This window comes from Manacus vitellinus, unplaced genomic scaffold (genome assembly GCF_001715985.3).
Source record: "Manacus vitellinus isolate BGI_N305 unplaced genomic scaffold, ASM171598v3 scaffold_21_pilon, whole genome shotgun sequence".
Lineage (NCBI taxonomy): Eukaryota > Metazoa > Chordata > Aves > Passeriformes > Pipridae > Manacus > Manacus vitellinus.
Genome location: NW_021939546.1, coordinates 840,230 through 856,680, shown reverse-complemented (window position 1 = coordinate 856,680; position 16,451 = coordinate 840,230). Strand labels below are relative to the sequence as shown.

At 38.1% G+C, this 16,451-nt stretch overlaps 1 protein-coding gene across 1 annotated transcript in view; it reads left to right on the top strand.

Annotated features, from left to right (window-relative positions):
* Positions 1-16,451, top strand: part of BRDT (bromodomain testis associated) — a 50,585-nt gene that overhangs the window by 5,710 nt on the left and 28,424 nt on the right. Inside the window, exon 3 of the mRNA XM_029959796.1 lies at positions 9,759-9,808. The gene's annotated coding sequence lies outside the window, so the exon portion shown is untranslated. The remainder of the gene's footprint in view (positions 1-9,758; positions 9,809-16,451) is intronic.

The following is a 16,451-nucleotide window of genomic DNA, read 5'->3' as shown; positions in this document are numbered from 1 at the left end:
GAGAACACACCATTATTTTTCTTTTGCAAGAGAAATTACCAATACTACTGCAAAACAAATGTGTAAAAGTGCCTAATTTTATACTTTTCTATGTGATTTAAAGTTTAGATCTAGCTGGAATTATGAATTAATGTAAAAGTTTTTCCTTCATGTATACAGTGCAGCATTTACTATTTCAGAGAATATATTATTTTGTCTTTGTGAATATAGGAATTAGAATCTTTTTGCAAGTGCTAGAGATCTCAATTTCATCCCTCCAAGTGATCTCTAATACATTACATTCCTTATTTTGCTTTAGACTGCTACTGATTAGTGCTTTATGTTGGATATTTGTTTGTTTTTCCCACGTGTTAGTTCATCGTCCCTGAAATTACAATAACACGTGCCAGGGAATGTGACCCATGAGTCTTAACTGTCCTTCATTGAGACTGAGTGGGGATGTAAGGCAAGTGCATACATATATGAAGAGTTTACACTCAAATTTGACACATAATTTGCTGCTGGAAGGCTTTCATATCATAAATCATAAATCATATCATGATTCATAAAGTATCAATTATTTAGTGTAGATGTGTGTGAATTGCTATCAAAATCCAGTCTTTGTTGCCATTTACACATTAAAAAAGCCAAATGCAAGTTTCTTTTTCCTTCAAATATACACAAAAGATAAGAGAGGTCTCAAGTAACGAAAGAGAGGAGGAAAACCAACCCAACCTCCCATCTGCTCCTTAACAAAACCTTGGGAGAAAAGTCTTTCCACTTCTTGGGTCTCTTGATTGAACTACTGAGCATAGGACTTGTGGAGAAAGGCAATCTTTCAACAGAGAAATCCACACAGATAAGTAGAAAGCAGCTGATCGACACCACCAATCATAGTACATATCTGAAGACAAAAAATGTGAAATACCAGTTCCCAAGCAGTCCAGAGAATATCCAGCTAGCTGTAGTTTCATTAATATTTCTCACTACTGGCCCAAACACAGCTGCTTCTTGTAACCCACCACCATTCCCTGTCTTGCACAATTTAACAAGAATTTTATGTATTTCTGAATTATTTGTTCCACAGAACTGGCAATGTCAAATATGAAGGCGATAATGAGCTGAAGGACATCAGCAAACTAAGTACGTCAGAGCCAGTGCCCCCAGTGTTATCACGTGGAAATTGTTTTAAAGCAGGGCCAGTCCAAGCCCCGCTATATCACAGGGCTGAGAACTTTCTGTACAAAACAGGTTGCTTACATTTGCCACATGTGACCTGTGCATCTGTTGAACCATCTGTATTTTAGCAGACAGGCAACAGAATTACACACTGTTGAAAACCACAGACAAAAAGAAACAATCAAAGGCAAGTTATGCCGCTAGCAGATATCATAAATATACATATCCAGTAAATTTGCTATTCAGGTCTTTCAAATTTTGCTGCTGCCTGAAGGTTTAATTTTATCTCAAGGACTGGAAGTTTCATTTGCCCCAAAATCTTTTTTTTTTTTTGGAGGTCTTTATAGGCTGGCATGGTACGTGCCCACCACCAGCAATATAGATCTGCAGAAGGTCTCAAAGTTGAAGAATTCATACTTTTCTGAACCAGTCAAAATGTACCTAAAAATTTCAACTTCTATAGGTTGTAAGAGACCAAAAGTACAAAGAAAGTAACATTATATACTTAAATCATCTTTTTGATACTTCATCTGTTTAATTCAATTGCTCTTGGGGGGGAAAAAGAAAAGAAAAGAAAGAAACCCACAAATCATTTCTACATGACATGCTCTTTTTAAAACATGGAAGGAAAATATTTGCCTGCCCTAGAAAATATACTGATGCATACCAGTACACCAGAGAAATAGGAAAATCTATAAACCAGAGAGCTCTTTCTTACCTCCCAGATAAAGAAAACACATATTGCCTGGATATCTATATATTTAGATGTCAAGATATTTTGATATCAAGAGGCAATGGAAGCAGAATAGTTAACTACATTGAAAACTGCTCCTAATGTGTGAGCCACAAAACTATCACTATGAGGGTGAGAAAGGCCTCGTGCTAAAGAACATTGGCTGGCCTCCATCTGTCTCATCCTGTTTCTCCCATGAAACAGACCAACCACTTTGTTAATGAACAGTAATTAATTCCAGAAGGAATAGGGGATACAAGAACAGATTCCCATAATCATGCTTTTTAAAAAGCAAGACATATTAATTATCAGTATCTCTATTAACAACTACCCAGGTACAATAGGAAGGGGTACACAGAACGAAACTGTATTTGTTGAGGGTCTGATGTCTACACTAGACACACTTTATGGGGAGTTGTTTCCAGCCAATTCCTGTGTGGACTGCACATCCATTAGTTTTTGGAGCATGTTAGGTCCTGCATCACAATTTAACTTCACTCAGGAGGAATCCCATTTGTGTACTCTGACACTGCAAACTTGAGAACCAAAAAATGTGGGAATGACCAGGAGGTTCATTTCCAAAGCCTGCTCCTGATCCAGCTGACATAGGCATATCCCAAATACCTCCCACAATACAATTTTGCTCTCACTGCTCTTCAGGGACACACGTGGCCAAGAGAAACTTACAGAGCAGATACTACAGGGCACTGGCAACGCTGACATTTGCTGCCCGTCAATAGATGCATCTGATACCATACTAAGGATGTTCACACTCAAAGGGAATGCAAGTTCACAAAACATTTTTAGGTCTCTGCTTCTAAGTGTTGAAATCCATGCCAATGCAGAGAAACAACTTTCATGTACTGCTGTGCCCTTCTTCATTCCTATTTTGACTCCACGTTGTGTCCAGGATTTGCACTGGCCCTCTGCTAGGGAGAACTTCACTGACTGTCCATGAAGGGACTGTAGAATCCTTCTCCCCAGCCCTCTTTCTCCTCTCAAACTGAACACAGATCCCTCGTCCATTACACTTGGAACCTTGTCTAGCCATTCATGTATGTGTGAGGCTGATATACCAGAGGAGATACTGTCTTGTGTTGTCCTTTATTTCTTAAACATTTTTACTTCTTCAAGGTAAAAATATTCAACCACAGTTCTATTTCATTGTGTGGGATGGAGTTCAGATCCCTGAAGAGAAAACAGCTGAATTCCTTGGGTCCCAAGTTGCAATGTTAGAAAGATAAAAGGTAACAAATTCTCTTTAGAGCAGAAGGGATTAAGAATGTAATTTCTTAATAGCTGCATAATATATCCCACATACATTCCTGATAAAACAGACATATTTAGCACAGGTTGAGAACACTTTTTTTTTAAACCAAAATCTGGAGTGATTTCTCAGATGCAAGGTACTTTCTTTTACCTTTTATCTAAAAAGTGTGATGGTAACAAATTAAACCATCCATCCAGCAGAAAGGTAAAGTTAGCCTTTGCACACCTGTTAGGCAAAGTTAGCAAAAGATAGATAAAGCCTATAACTGTGCTGCTGTCTTTTCTAATTTGAAGACATGCAGTTAGTGTTTGAGAGTAATTCCTAACCTAAACAGTATTTGTTGAATTTCTGTAGGTAAAAAAGAGGCCAAACCAACATATTAAGCAATATAAGTTGAATTTTCTTGTTCTGCTTGTAATTTTTGAAATGCAGGCTTGTTGTACTACTCAAAACTTAGACCTTGGTAACCATTAACATTTTATTACAACGCCTATATGTACATTTTTTACTGTAACCATATACATCTCTCAGAGGGGCATAAGCTGGGGACCACTCTTAGCTCATACTTGTTTTTCCCCATGCAGCCACACATGTGGTGAACAGCTGTAGAAGTTGTAAAATTGTCTTTGCACATGCTGTTGAATTTAATAAGCATACACATTATGTATGAAGCAAGTCCTACAGCAAAATAATGTACTGAATATTTCTTTTTACTAATTTTTGTAAATATTTGGCTTTATTTAAATAAAGACAAATGTTTCCTTCTTAGATTCTTTCAATAAAATAATAGCACTTAATTATTCAGAATTGCAGGTTTACCAGTTCTTACCACAAGCAAGCCTTTTAACCACATCCGTTATGGCAAAGAATCAAATGCTGTCAAAAGTGAATCTGCAAAGCAACTGTTACTATGGTATTGTGACCAGCTCCACTGCAATAAAATACAGAAATGAAAATGTAAATTGTTACTTATATATACATTTTGCTCCAGGGTGCTATAAGCAAAAATGAAAACAGCTGACACTGAGTCACCCTTCTAGATAATAAATATTGCTAATATGAATCTGATGTGTTGAAGGGTGGGAGGAAGCTCCAGAGACTAACACTCCCCTCGTTAATATTCTACCACCAAATTGAGAGAAAGGTGGAGTGGTTTCCCCATCTCTGGTGAGAGCTTAGTTTTCTGAACACAGCTAAATCAATCCCCACGGAGATATCTTATCTGCAAGGCTCATGAAAAATATCTGACAAGTAAATGGTTAGCATTTGGAATGGACCACACCGTGTGAAGTAACAGTTATTTCATAAGAGATTTCCCATGGTATATATTCCCAAACCCAACTACGAGGCCTTCACTCCCACACCCACCACATGATATTATTTGAATGCTGTGCTCTACTATTAATATGCTCAGGGCAATTTTAAGCAGCAAAATACATATAGCCAAGCACACTAAAAGGATTGCTTATGTCTTGCTTATTATTAAAAAAAAGAAAACAGATCTATTTAAATGAGGAACACCTCCCTCTGCTCCCATCTTCCATCTGCCAACAAATACAGATATTGCACATGAGGTTTATCACATAATAGAAAGGAAAGCATTATACAAGCCCACTGTTAATTTAGCTATGTAAATAAGAGCAATCTTTTTTTAAATTTGCTCCTTTTTCTGTTTTCTTAGTCTTTGTAACATGTTCAAAAGAATAAGGATTATTTTGAAAACTTTCAAAACTATTTATAATTTTTATTATATTTTGATCAACTATATACTGTAGAAACACGCTCTCACCGATGTAAAAGTTAGCATGTATGAAAAGAGAAGCAATTGCCCATACAAACTGTCTGCAAGTCTTTCACGCTTATCTACTACACGTCTTCTGCATACACTAAAACTGATCAGATTAAACTTAAACATTTTTCTTGCCAATTTATTAAAAAAATAGCCAAAAATTGCTTGAATCTGATTTATGGATCTGACAAAAGAACTCACAAAACTTTACAGCTAATTTGAGAAATTTTACAAGCATTTTTTATTATAATATCTAATTACAGTGCACTCTGTCTCTTTTCCTTGTCAAAAAAAACAAAACAAAAACAAAAACAAAGAAACCCAACTTTTACAAAGTGGTTTTACTTTGCTACCTCTAGTATTAACTTATGTTTATTCTGTATGACAGAACAGTGCATGGATTACTGTAGTGCTCTGATTTAGGGTATCATCTTACCTACCTGTGCCAGTGAAGTTTTTAGGGAACTATATCCATAGTGCACATATTCATCAAACCCCAGTTCAACCTGATGCCAATCAATTAATGAGTTTTTCTCTTCAGAATAAATGAAATTGCTTGAGTGTCTAAGTTGTGCTGCCTAAAGCTGTAATGAGGCCATTTGCCTGGAGAAATGCAAGTTGGAACCCCTCACTGTTTCTGTTTGCACAAGTTCAGATCTCCTAGCGGTACTAGCAAACAAATACTAGCCAAAGGCCAAGACTCAAACAAAGATAAGACTCAAGCCAGAATAAGCAAAGCAAAAATGCATACTATATTGTAGGATGCTGCCTTTTCTTCCTTGTGGGATACTGCATTACTCAGCCAAGGCCTCAGTCCTGACAGCTCTGCTTATTGGGAAATTCACATTAAAGAGCCTGTGAATTTTAGCAGGCAGACATATGTTCACCAGACAATTTGCTCTACCAAAATTTAATTTTTTTTTCTGTTATCACAGTAATTGTCATGTAGTTAAGCCATTGCTGATACATAGGAGAAAGATCAGACTTCTACCATAAGGATTATCAATGAAGCTACTGTCAGAGATACCAGAACCAGTTTCTTCAAACATACAGGGAATGACATTTTTTCCAGCAGAGATCTGGGAGAAGGGGAGGAGGGAAGAGTTGGAGAGATCCTTCAAACAGGAATGTAACTTCCAATAATGACTTACAGATGTCCAAGTAATGTTCTAAGATCTTCTTATTAGTCCAAAGCTATTATTTGTAACATATGCAGAATGAAAGCCCCTTGCATAAGGCTGTAAAGAAACTTCTTGACTGAACTAGTTGTGGCTCAGCCAACTTCAGCCCTGGGGGCAGGGAGGTGCAAAGGGGGTAAAAGAGGCCTCATTTTGTACTATCACGCTCAAGTTTTCTTACAATTTTGCCAGTACTTTAGAGATGGGACATCTTTACTGTATAGGTTCCAAATCACCACACAAAACTATCGGAAATGCCTGTGATAAAGCAAGTAAAACCACACCCAGCATTATAGGAGAGAGATTTGAAATCAGACATGCAAGAGTAATGAGAAAAGATGAGAGTTTTCACTTAGAATATATGAAATTCGCTGCCAAAAAGAGAAAGAAAAAGCATCCAAGTTGGGCATCTCATATATACTGAGGAGAATTTATGTTTAAGTGTATCCAGCTTTCACAGTAAATAGGAAAGCATATAATCAATCATATTCCAGCAGTAAATATTAATATCAAATGCTGAATACCTAATTTACTCCAAAGCACTTCCAAGGTTTCTATTTCAGATAGTATCATTCAAAGCAGCTGTTTAGTAAAAATTATTTGTATAAATTAAAATCAACATTTGATCTTCATGCTGGTTCTTAATTATCAGATAAAACTCTTAACAGTGTGTCTGATGTAAAGTAGGGGCACACTGGAGGTGATGTGTTTCCTTTACAGATGAAAAGAAATTGTTTACAGTGTCTGTCACCATATGTACTTCAGGATCAGAGACAATTTGGTTGCATCAGTTAGATTTTCATTAGAATGCCAATCAGCATTTTTTACCAGCAAAGACACTAGAGTGTGCGTGGAAGCATCAACTGTGTCTGGCACCAAGGTTTGCTGGAAGGGGAGCAAATCAGGAAAGAAGAGCACACGTGGAGTCTTACAGACCCTGTGGTGGAGGTTAGCAGAAGGTGCCTATTACTCACTCCCTTTCCCCTGTCCTAAGCAGTCAGAGGTGTACCTGGCAGTGCCCTGCCTCTGTGGAGGGACACAGGCTTCCTGGCAGGAGCGGGAGCTCCAGCTCCTTACCAGCTATGTGGGAGCCAGCAGAGCCCAGTACACCTGATGTACGAGCTACATGGATGTCCCTAACATTGAAGTAGCAGTTTTTAACCCTTAGTGCTTCTAAAAGCTAGTGCAACATAGGAAGTTGATCTGGACTTTTCTTATATCATACAACCTAGGAAACACATGCAGATTCCCCCTAAAACTGGTAGGTGTCAGGGCACCACGAGGACCTCATTCTACATCACGGGGGAATTACTGCCATCGGAGTGCAGGCGTACCATTGCTGTGCCAGATCAGCTGGGGCAGAGCTTTGTCCTTGGCCACAGCTGCTTCATAAAAATTCAGGGTGTTTTGCAAGAGGTAGTTGGGTCACACCTTTTTCATGTAGAGATAATTCTAGGACCTTTGAGTCAGTAGCATAAGTATTTATCTCTTCTCTAATATACTTAATTATTTACTTAACAGTATGTCAAACCTGAGTAAGCCTTGGTTTTAGCTTTGTTTTGTTGGCTTTTTTTCCATTGTCTGTTCTTTTTCTAGATCCCAGTAAACTCTAGATACCAAACAGTATCCTCAAATAATGATTTCCCCAAGGAGAATATGCATTGCATGAAAAAACTTCCTTTCAATTTTGCAGGCAAAACATCTCAGTTTCATGACTAACTTACTCACTGTGGTTCATAAAATAAGGTGAATAGCCATTCCTGTTTTAACTTATCAACATTTGCTATTACTGTTTAAAACATTAGATGTGTCATGGCACAGCTTATTTATCTAAGTTATATAATTATCTTAATTGGAGTTTTTTGCCTCTGTCAATTTGAAAGCTTTTGTGTGTTTTTATCACTTCTTTTGACCAAACTAATCTTAGCCTGATGTAATTTGGGGAGAGAAAAACATTTCAGCAGCAGGAGTCTTATCAACATCTGTGACAGATACTCTTGTCTCTTATGCTCCTGTTACATTCCCAGCACACGATGATGAGATGCAGGGGAAGCCCCTTGCATGAGTGGGCACGGAATTGAGGATGCCTTGCAAGCAGCAGCACTGGGCTTTCTGTATTCATAGATGTCAAACAGACAAATAACAATATATCTATAATTTTAGTTAGAGGCAAAACATTTTGCCCAACAATAACAGAAGACAGTTTCTCTCTGTATTAACAAGAAGTAGCAATGCAGAAAAGTGAAATGTTTCTAGCATTGAGGTTAATCATTTTAGGACATGTCCAATAGCCCTTGTTGGAAACCTTGCACAAATGTGGACTGGAATTTGCCAAAATTTTTCATCATGAGGGAACACTGAAAGAATTAAAAACTATTTCAAATTAATGGAAAAATATATGGCACATTAAAAGTTTTACAGAATATGTATTTAAAAGAATTTCAGCAACATAATTCAATTTAGGTTTCCCAAGAGCCTCAAAAAAAAGAAAGTATTGAATAGGCCTTTATTCATATTTCATGAACTATCAGAATTATTTATGTTCCTACATAATTCTGCAGAAAGCTCCAGCTAACTGAGCACCACCTGAGAAATTTACATGTTCTGGGCAAAGTCATACAGACAAGACAAGATTGCTTCAGGTGGTAAAACATGTTTTGGTCCTTAGATCCTCACTACAGGACAATAATACTTGAACAGAAGCAGATTTTGCACAGAAAAACCAGTCTGAAATTCCTCTCAGTGTTTCCTTTTTATTGGTAGCATGGCCGATGAGCAGGTGCTTATTCTGCGAGAACAAGCTGTCATACTGCTTGTATTTACAAACTGCTGCAGCTGTAATGAAGCTCATTCCCAGCTCTGTTCATCCCATCTATCAACACTTCACACTTCTCAAAATTTACCATTAATGCATGTACTACAAAGTGTTCATAGAATATCTTAAGTATCCTGTAAGACTCCGCTTCAGCTCCTCAATCTATCTATTCAACTGCCTATAAATATATTTGTTCAGAATTATTATTGTAGTTTACAATTATGCGGCTTTAAAATTAATGAGATGCAATATGAAACAGTAAATCAGATTTTTCAGTTGTTCATATTTTCCTAGATCATAACTTTAATAGAGAGAAAGAGGGAACAAGATAGAATCCTCAATTACAGTTAGCAATACAAATACTTCCATTAAAAATATCAGTAATCACATAAACATTATACATATGGATCTGTACACATGTATTTATTTTTCTTCGTTCTAAGCAGAGCAATATTTCAGTTATGTTAGGATTATGCAAACAGAAAGGAAGAGTACTTGCCATACTACTGAAGTAACTGCTGTCTCTGTTCTGTGGCAGCCACAGAAAAATCTCTGTGAAAATGCAAACAAACAAAAAATTCTATCTCCTTTCCAACAATTTGTAAATTATGTTACAACTGCAATTCAACAAAATATGTTTTAAAAGACCGGTAATTAATTTATCATTCTACTATAAACCTATCTGCATTGTCAGCCTGAGATTTTAGCTTGATAGAGACTGATACTTTCATTTCTGATTAACTTCTTTTCTTTTAACATGTAATTCTAAAATAAACAGTTCTATATTACTAAACTGACCTTTGTTTCCATTTCAGTAGTCCCCCCATAAGAAGAAACAGAACAGCAGGACCTGAAATAGTGTAAGGTATTTGGTTAATTAAAAAAGGTTTCATAAAGCAAGTTTTACCACATTAAATCTACTTGGAGGTTATTTCTTCTTTAGTGAAGAGAAAGATATAGTTCATAATTATTCATTTTTAATTTTTGATTAGTGAAGTCAAGAGCTGTAGTGCCTCATGAGAGCTGTAAGAAATCCTAGGTTTGATCCAGCTCTTATTAACTTTAACAAAAGCTCCAGGTTTCCCTTGATATCCATTGTTGTAGAGGAAAACAGTGCTTTTCATTTCTTTTCTTCTACCTTTTCACAGATAATATATTTTTTGTAATGAAAGAAAAAAAAATGTTTTCTGCTTAATATAGGAATATATTCTCAGCCATTTTTTGAGATTATTGATTTTAATTATTAAGTTGATTAATTGAATAAATTAAGTACTTGAATAAATACAGAGCACTCATACCTTCCACTGAATTACAGGGGCTTAGATCTATTTTAGGACTAAACCCTCAATACAACATTATTTTACAATACAGCTGTAATTTTATCTGCAGCACAAGAACCTATAGAAATAACTGAAAACACACAAAGTACTTGGATGTATTTTTCCAATATAGACATACACATTGTATTCATAATATTATGTACACAAAGTACAGTGGGATTTCTCCCCTGCATGCAGCAATTCTTACAAGTAGAGAATGCTGGAAGGTCACACTGTTAATGAGTCAAGTAATTTCTCTGCATTTGGAACATTCCAGTGCTGGATGGATACCACAGTGGATTTATGTTTGTAGCAATCACCTGGAAAAGGTATAGGAAGAAATGAAAATAAGTTGCACAGTTTTTGTTACCCAAAGGCAGAAAAGCTGTCCAGAACAATTTGTTCTTAATGGCTGTTTTAGCTCAAAAGAGGCCCTGAAGTGAAGAATAAACAAACTGTCACAGGAACAGAGAGTAAGTCTCTTAAGATCAGAGTTAAGGTTCATTGGTACAATTGCTCTAAGGCAAAACATTACCGCATCTTGGATTAATCTTGGCATGTGGATAAATATAAAGGTACAGCACTAATGCACATATGCTTTTTTTGTAACCCTTGCACATGCAATACAGCCAAATGCAGAATGCAAAATATAGTGTCTTGTGAAAATGAAATGGGAATTCTAAACATGTTGAAACAGAGGTCTAGAAATTCAGAAACTAGATAATAATAAACAAAAGTTAGATAAACAGGCTCTGCTGTCAGTCTTGCACAAGTTGTATTACCCTTGTTTAAGCTAAAACAGACTCCAGCCAGCCATCTATCTCAAAAAAACAGTTTTCCCATCTACAACTTGCCTTCAGCTTTTTTCTCCCCCACAAAGCCTCAATATTTTATTTTTTTTAAAGATTATTTTAACATATTTTGACCCTCCCATGAAGAAAACCAGATATGCACAGTGCAATTCCATGCTGGAGGGATTAGTCCTCCACATTTATTTAAGTATTAATATATCACTGTAAAATCCTTCAGTTTTACATTTGTTAAAAAAAGAGGTTGTGCCAAAATCCTTTTCTCTTCTCTTTCATCATTATTTGTTCTCCATGAGTACCAGAGTCCTGAACGTAGCCACTCCTCTCTCGCTCCCAGAAACCTGCCTCTCCACACCCTCCCCTGCCCATTCCAGCTAAAGGCATTTCAGCTCTTGGAGATGGGTCAGAAGTATCAGCACTCAGGCTGAAGCCTCAAGCCAAGCAGTCTGTTCTCCTTTGCCACCTTCAAAGCTTCCCTTTAGGGGAGTAGGAATTGCTCAGCTTCAGGCAGTGGCCAGGGACATGCAGGAATTCTGACAGTCTTCACTGCAAGAGTGGGATGCAGCAAGGACTTCTCACCTCCTCCAGTGTGAGGTTCCCCATTCCCTTTGCTACAGAGTTATCACAAAACCTCAACTCCTGCAAAAGTCACATAACACCACACTGATATAGTAATAAACATTTCCCATGAGCAAAGGACTGTTCCTATTGCAAGAACAGAGCTGTATGTCCACTGCTTATCCTTCCTCTGTTATTTGCAAAACATAGCTGAGATAAGAGGATGAAGGAGGAAAAGCCATTCTTCTGACAGCAAGCATCTGCATCCCAGTGCAGCATTGCGTTATCCTTCCTCCTCCCTAGTAAATAATGCTGGCCAGCATTACCTATTAGAGCAAGTCTGTAGGATTTCTGGACTGGGCAAACTCCCGAGGACTGGGCTGGTCACTTACTAAGCCTCTCCATTTGCTGATACACTGCTCCCTTCACAGGCTCCTTGGCATAGAGAGGTGGAATATTCCCACTGGCCTCAAATATTAGTTCTTTTTTCCATTATGGTATTTTAGCAACTGTTGTACTCTCCAGGACTTCTCTGGCCTGAAACAAAGTTAGAATCAGCACTGGTAATAGAGGATCTCCCTGGCCAAGGTCTGAGATTATTAAACTGTCCTTAACATGATGTGCTCGTAGACACTAATAGCAAAAGCTGCTGCTGACATGCACAGAGGGAGGAGTGTTTAGCAATGGAGGAAAGTCAAGCAGGCCTTAGATGAGTTTTCCACAGAAGTGGATGCAGAATGCATACGTAGAAACAGCAAGACAAGTTCCTTGCAGGATAGAGGCTTAGCAGAGGAGTCAGTCACCAGTCTTGGGCCAAGAGCTTGTGTACATAGTTTCATAGCAGCTTCTCTACCAGCTTCAGTACCAGTGGCACTGCTCTCAAGCACCAGCATCCACACTCTCAGCTTCAAGCCACCTCACACAAGCAGTTACAGGAACTGCTAATGTCTGGGAATGGCAAAGAAGTGGAAGAGTTCTTCAGAGAGCCACTATCAATGGGACTGACCTTCATTAATCTAATTATTAGTGGCTCATATAATTTCACTATAGCTATTTTAGATGTTTTGAGCACATATACATACAGATCTTTTTAACTGACATTGCATGTGAATTATTTTCTCTGTATATGAACAAGTAGTTAGGGTTAAAATGGTTTGGCTTTAATTGAATAGTTTATGACTTGGTTTGTGTTTAAAATACATTGCTGTATGGGTTCTGCACATGCAGAAGAGCCAAGGAACAGATTACTAATCTTTAAAAAACTTGCAAAATTTCACAATCGCCTAAAAGCTAAAGCCATATTAAGCCTGTAAAACATACGGTCACTTAACACTTAAAAATCTCACTAAAAAAAAATCTCACTAAACCTATAAACCCATAAAGCCTGTGACAAATTAACTGATGGTTGTATGGTAAAATATAACTTAAAATTTATTAAAATTGTTCAAACCATTATAGCTCCGCTCAAAAACTCACTTCCTATTTCACTTCAATGTAGGTATGCAGGGTATATCCTAATTCCCACTTTTCTAGAGCCAGGCCCAGGAACAACGGGATTTTCTGGTTGCCCATATCAGCTCCCTAAACAAGCAGGCTCCTGAAAACACCCCATATGAAAATATCTCTGGGTTGACAGTGCAGAATTGGTTAGCTCAATCTAATTGGGGGCCCTGGATTTTTGTCACCAGTATCAACCTTCACCCAGTTCAACAGAATCACCCTCTTGCCATTGTCAAACATTTACAGCCAGTTCCACTGTGCCTGGCCCTCTGATGTTAAAGTAGTTCCATTTGTTGAAAAATGGCAAGAGTGAGGAATCTCCCTCCCAAAAAAAGTAATGACATGTAAGAAGCAAGGTCATTAGAAATGAGTTTTTTAAACAAACAGGCAGTTAATCTCCTAAAGACTCTGGAAGTGTGCAACTTGACTTTTCTGAATTTATTATATTGGCATCCACAACTGTTCATTGAGCTAGGCCGCAGACTGCAAAAATAAGGAATAACATTTTCTTGGAATTGATGTCTCCATTTTTTATTTTTAGATACCAAGTGGGAGCAGGTATGCCATCTACACAATACGTATCAGTTCAAAAAGCCCAATCTCTGAAAATAATTTAGAAACTTTTACCTTCATGAATTTTGAGGACACACATCATTAATCACTTAACAGACTCCATGGTCCTAGTACAAAGAACTGAACTGCCAAGACAAGTTTAATTTTAATTTATACTTGTATTTTTAAACTTAAATTTGTAATCTACAGAAGATAAATCAGCCTGTGATAGCCACCCACCAGCAGGTTAGTGTCAGGGAGCAGGAGCTGGCTGCTCCATTAGGCAGGGTAAACACGGAGCCCATGTAGCCTCACCTGCACAGTACCCACCCCAAAGCCCCCAGGCAAGGTGAGCAGAGCAGGTCTGACAGAAGCAGCCAGGGTCAGCTGATAGTCCAGTGATTGTCAGACAAGTCTGCGGTGATCAAGCAGGTCCTAGGTCAAGCCAGGAAGCCAGCTAGCAGGGGTATGGCCAGGCAAGGGCATAAGTACTACATAGCTCAGGGAAGGGCATGGACCTGAGACAAAAGAGGGGGATCCTAAGGATGGCCCTCACAGCCCCGTGTCACACTGCTCTTTCCCCAGCAGTCTCATCCAAGGCTACACAGCTGCCCTGTCAGGGCAGGACCCAAACCACTCCCAGGAGAGGAGAAAGGACTGCCCAGCCTGTTGGTGCACTCAGGGTCCTGACAGCTGGGGAAGGTCCTTATTCAGCCCCATGGTGTATTTACTGGATTCCCCACTGTTGATTGTCCCAGATGTGTACAACAACATGGTTTCAGCCCATCCCAAATGTGATAGTTCCAGTGTGTAGGAACAGTGCCATGTTACCATAAAGACCAATGGTCAAAGTTTTGGCTCTCAAGATGCAGTTCCACCAACATATACAAACTAAAAATAGTCCTATAATTCTAAGAAAAAAAAAAAAAGAAAAAGTAAAAAAAATCCCAACAGCAAGCATATCCCTCCCTCACATTGTCTCACAGGGATAACCAGTTCACTGGGGCAGAGACTCCTCTGAATGCCCCAGTAGTTCTGTTTCTGGCAGCATAGAGGTTGCTGCAAATAACTACCACCCTCTGCAACACAGTGGTTCCTTTGCCCTGGCTTCTCAGTATGGCAACTTTGAATCAGAATCTGATCGTGAAAAATCTTTCCTTAAAGGTTAATAACTAACAGACCATCTTTCCTTTTTCAATCACACTGTATTTAAGCTGAATTCTCTCTTTACAAATGTCACCAAGTGTGCAAATGTCGCACTGGTCACACTGAATGTGTGAATACTGACATCATGCTTTCTGATGTTCTCAGCAAGCAATCTGATATTAAAAGTCAAGGCCAAAGTCACAGAACCACTAATTCTTATTACCAAAACGAGCAGAATAAACTTTCACTAGTTCTGAGCTGACATCTACTGGCAGAAAGTTGCAATAGAGTAGGACACTGGACACAATCAGGAAACACATAGGAAGGTATTTTGTTAAGGATCTCCAACTGGTACCTGGTGAATGATCTGAGATTGGAAAGCTCATAAAAGTACAAATTTATGCAATTCTGCTGTAGGGGTATAATCTCTCACAGAGAGATCAGGCACACATAGCTAGGGGATCTAACTCCTCAATCGTCACCTCAAGTTTTGCATTTCAAGCATAACTTTGAGCCAATTTTATTCATGCAAGCAATTGTGCTGAAATTCATTTTAATCAGATCTGCTTTGGGTTAGCTTAAATCATGAAGGGTATGAATACATAACAGCTTGCAACTGTGTTAGAGCAGTTCAAGAAGTTCTTAGGTTTCAGCTGAGGCACAGTAATTAATAACATGTACATACTCCTAGCCAGCTGTAATGTAGAGCCAACTCAGTTTGCACAAAGCCACCGCCGAAGATGGTTTAAAAATTCAAATTATGCTGAAATAAACCACTACTAAATCAGAAATACATTATTTTCTCAGGGACTCAAACAACTGTTAGAACCTTACTTCAACAAAATCAATTCAGTAAGCAGATAAGGCTGCGGATGCATCTTTTCCACCTTCAGTTTCTTCCACAGCACAAGGAAGGGATTGACAGCGTGGGGAGCATCCAAACCTTTCAATAGACATCCAAGTGCCACTCAGATTCTATGGATTCAATCATATGATGGCAGCACAGCCACACCACAACTGCAGTTGAAAATTACTGCCATAGATTCTGTTCCAACTACTATAAATCATGTGATTTAACACATTTTATATAACGGAAATTAGATCCCTAATTTATGGCTAAATATACATAGCATTTTATTATGTACTATTGCTTTAGGCAAACATTAGAGGACCTCCTAGAAGAGAACAGGTAATTTCCTGGCATATGCAAAGAGGGCATCTCATGAAGGAAAATAAAAAGGTGAAATTCAGACTTAATACACATTTTGTTTCTATTCTTTTCATCCTAGTTGGTTCTAATAACCACAAATTTAGTGCTGATACTGAGTATCAACATCTTGGGGAGTACAAAAATATACTGAACAAGCCAGTCATTTTCCCTTGGCAAGCTATTTAAATCTTTGGTTGTGAAAAGCACATTGAGCATTTCATTCTGCTAATTTTACACATGATTAAAAGAGACTCCTTTTCCACATCATAGGAGTCCACAATTTTTTTGCTATTCTCTATATGGCCAAAGGTCACAGGATGGGACAAAGAACCGATGTACACTTGAACCCTTCAGAGTAATGCATTAAAGTTCTATGTAGAGAAGCCTAGTGACTGAGGCCTTCTTTTCCTGCTC